A 4218-nucleotide genomic window follows, 5' to 3' on the forward strand; every position below is an offset into this window, starting at 1 on the left:
TGGAACAACTGTGTTTAGTGGTTATTATTAGAATAGGTTTACGGATAAAAATTAGACATCTTTTGACCAAAAAAAAATATTAGACATCTAACAAGAATATATTAATACATCAAGTTATGTTTTTAACCAGTGGATTAAGCTATCTTTTATGAATACATATTGCAGCTTGGATAACAGATAATGGTATAGCCTGCATCTTGACATATAAAATTCAAAACTACATAAGAAATATTATGTTAGATGGTAAAGAATAGGAATGATTCATGGGAAATTGCCACAAATACCATATTCATAATACCATTTTTCATTTTTACCTTCACTTTTAATGAAGGATAGAAGACACTTATACCCTTAGGGTTAACTAATCTAAACTTAGGGTTTAGAGTTGAGGGGTGAGATATGATTTTTGGAATATGAAATTTAGAATTCTAATAAATATATAAATAAATACTTAAAATTATAAAAAAGTTCGAATTTGAAAAAGTATAATTCGAAAACATAAAAAAAAAATTATTATTTTTTATTTATTTAAATAATAATTTATTATATATATAAAGAACAAAGGTGTAAAAGTCTTTTGTCACTTAATGAAGAATGTATTTTTGAAAATCTCCATTTAGTGGTGATAAAGAAGAAAAATGGTACCATGAAAGTGGTAAACATAAAATTTCTCCATAATTCATACCTCAGATTGTCGTTTAACTTTTTTTTTTTTGGGCAATAGAGATTTCATTAAATAAAAAAGATATAGGCTTGAGAGCCCAAAGGTTTAATGCATACAAAGATATGCCTTAGCCAGGAGATCCTTATGCCCATTAATCAAACATGAGATAAACGAAACTGAAACAAAAGAAAATTTAGAGGAGATAAGCGAAGCGACCTCCAAGAGAATCCCGAAGAGTTCAATCGGTCGATGGTTCGCGTTGATGGCTGTGACTCGGATTGCAAGAGCTTCAGCCATAAGCGGAGACCCAACGGCGTCCTGAAACTGAGAGCAGCGAGTGATTTCTTTGGAGGCTAAACCAGCGGCTTTCCGGTCAGATCTCCAAGCCGCATCCGTATAGCATATCACGATGTTTGGGTCCATCGGGGCGTTTTCCCACTCCTTACAAGCAAAGATGGCTTTTCGAAGAAGTTCCTGAGGAGAAGAGGGCCGATTATCGAAGAGCATCTGATTCCTAGACAGGAGGCTCTAATGGGGATATTCCGGCGAAGAAGGTTATATCCGGTGGGGAGAACGTTCCTAGCGCATTTCCACAGAAAGATTTTAATCTTAGGGAGCAGTGGAGGTTTCCAGATGTTCTTCTACCAGTTCCAAATCTCGACATCCAAGAGTGTGCTAGTCGATTTGATTTTAGCTACTTGGGAGGAGTGATATCCAGATTTTTCTGAGGAGTGTTGCGTACAGATGAAATGCTAGGTTTGATGGAGAGAATATGAGCAGTGAGGTCTGGGAGAGTGTTCTCAAGGAGAACCATATTCCATTCCCTGGTTTCTCGTGATAAGAGGTCAGACACTAGAAGGTCTTGGTCTTGGAGCTTGACAGGACCAAACGGCTTAATATCCGACCGGGGATTAATCCAGGAGTCGTTCCAGACCTTCGTTGATTCTCCATTACCAATCACTTTACCAAGATGAGTAATGAGAAGGTCCCTACCCCAGAGGATACCCTTCCAGCCTTCAACTGGGAGGATTTATGGCAATATTTCCCCAATAGAACCCGAGAAAGGAGACAGCCTGGATTGGTGATCAATCTCCACGCGATTTTGGCCTGCAGAGCTTGGTTAAATAACTGCACATCACGGAATCCCAAGCCCCCAAGTCTCTTTGGCAATGTGAGTTTATCCCATGCGACCCAACAAATTTTATTATCTCCCTCCTTTGCATCCCACCAGAACCTTGTTAAAACGGATTGAATTTGATTGTCATAGCAAAGGTTGGAGTGGCTGATAGTATAGATTGGAGCATTGTGGCTTTACCCGCCGTTTAGAGAAACCGTGAGTTCCAGCTGATGGCCTTCTGCTTCATCTTATCAACAATAGATGCAAATAAGTCTTTCTTCTTTCTGCCAAAATGTTATGGGAGTCCAAGGTACTTGCCGACACCTCCCTCTCTATCTATACCCAATTGTGATTTGACTCTAGCCCATATTTCAGGTGACGTTTTGGTAGAGAAAGAGATAGAGGATTTATGAGTGTTGATCATCTGTCCTGAAGCCTCCCCGTAGTCCCAAAGCCTCCTCGTATCCTGTTGATCATCTGTCAGGAACCGTAACAGTAGCCGTCAGTGCTGCTTCTTGTCGTTTAACTTTATATTCATAACTATTCGTTTAAAGAGAAGTGCATGTGGCATTTACTATGGACATGTAGATGGCTAACACAATTATAACTTGCTAGCCATTATGTTAGGCATCTAATATGGTTATTTATATATTACATATTATGACAAAATAAAGTGATCCAGACAACAACGACAAACTTTTTTCTAGTTTCACGGGTGAAAGGGGTCTAAACAGTATTTTGATGAAAATATAATGCATTTTAGTATCATATATAAATATTAGTATTCGCTAAATAAACATATCAGATTGAATATATTAGGTTACGTGTATAGTTTCTTGGCATAAGGTGAACTTAAATTAGCCTAAATGGATGGAGGTATCACCTATATATTACCTGTTATACTTTTGTTTATCTGCAAAGAAACATATTGAGACATATATATCATGTCACCCTGAAAAGATAAGAAAAGAGATAAGTCTCGTGTATCTCCTCTTGCAACTATTCCTCTGTCCTCACTGCCATTCAACGGTGATTATGGCCGAAGACACAAACTCCTGCAATTCCTACCTTCTATTTCTTTTTCTGACTTATGATAGAGTTTGTCATCTTTGTCGTTTTTCTCATTTTTCATGACCCTGGATTCCTACTTTTGGGAATGATTGGACCAATATGTTGAGTTCTCCTCCCTTTTTACTTGTGTCCATGTTTAGGATAATATACGTTCTCCATGGTTGTGCACTGGTACTTCGTTAGCTCCTTATACATGTCACTATCGGACTAATGTCTTTCTTGAAGGTGGAGATGGCTGTCGAGGTGTTACATCCAGAGATAGATACTTTTTCCTGCTTAAAGTGGGCTCTATAGCTACGCAGAGGTTCAACTCGATGTTGGAGAGAAAGTAGTTTAGATTTAGTAATACAGAATAAACCGAATAGATGTTATTTTCAAGAAACTGAAAAATATTGATATGATTCGGTATATAAACCGATCAACCAAATAAACTAAATAAACAGATTAACTAATGTATAATAGTATATTTATATGTAACTTTATGATAAAAGTAATAGTATATACCTAATTTATTTTATTAATATTATATTCATATTTAAAACATTTATTTAATATTTTTTTATTTTTAAAGCATTTTTATCCAATTAAATAAAATGATTTATTGGTAATTATCTGTGCTAAAATATAGCTATTTAATAATATTACGATATTATTATCTTTCTTATTTTTATATTTAATAGTTTACAAAATTGAAAATATTATATTTAAAAGTTAGAGTACAAAATATATATTTAAGTTTTAAGTAAATATGATTTCTAATCATATGATTTTTAATCATATAAACTAACATTTGTTATGAAAATTAAATATATTTATGGTTTTGGCATAGAATCGAATAAACTAAAATCGTTAGTATATAAATCGGACCAAAGTAAAGTTGATATGTTATTAATATGTTAGCTAATTTTTGTAAACCGAAATATCGAAAACGGAAACTGAACCAAAATCTGGCTCTACCGATATCATTGATAGAGGGTCTAATTCGTTAAATTAACTGAATTCGGGAGATTTTATGTTAAATACTTAGTTTTGAATTTTTATCTGAAATAAACTTAGTTCGGAGGGTTCATTGTTAAAAATTAATCCTTAATAAATATATGCTTAGAAAAATATCAGTTGGGAAAGAAATCAAATCTTAGATTCAACGAATCATCAACTATATAATGATGATACTAGGTTAAGATCTGCGCCTTGCGCGGGATCAACATTATATATATAAATTATTTTATGTATTAAATATTTTTATATATTATTAAATAATAAATATATATTAAATAATTAAAAGTCAGTAACTATTAAAAATATAATTAAATTGGTGCGAACATATAAATCAATTGTATTAATCCAAAAAAAAAATAATTTATTC

The 4218-nt window shown here is 33.6% G+C and overlaps 1 long non-coding RNA gene across 1 annotated transcript; it reads left to right on the forward strand.

Annotated features, from left to right (window-relative positions):
• Positions 1 to 798: 798 nt before the first annotated feature.
• Positions 799 to 2428, forward strand: LOC106325301. Its single transcript, XR_001266861.1, has 3 exons — positions 799 to 1835; positions 1932 to 2091; positions 2157 to 2428. It is a non-coding gene; the product is annotated as an uncharacterized LOC106325301 (long non-coding RNA).
• The last annotated feature ends 1790 nt before the right edge of the window (positions 2429 to 4218 follow it).

Source organism: Brassica oleracea, chromosome C2, assembly GCF_000695525.1.
Source record: "Brassica oleracea var. oleracea cultivar TO1000 chromosome C2, BOL, whole genome shotgun sequence".
In the NCBI taxonomy this organism is placed as follows: domain Eukaryota; kingdom Viridiplantae; phylum Streptophyta; class Magnoliopsida; order Brassicales; family Brassicaceae; genus Brassica; species Brassica oleracea.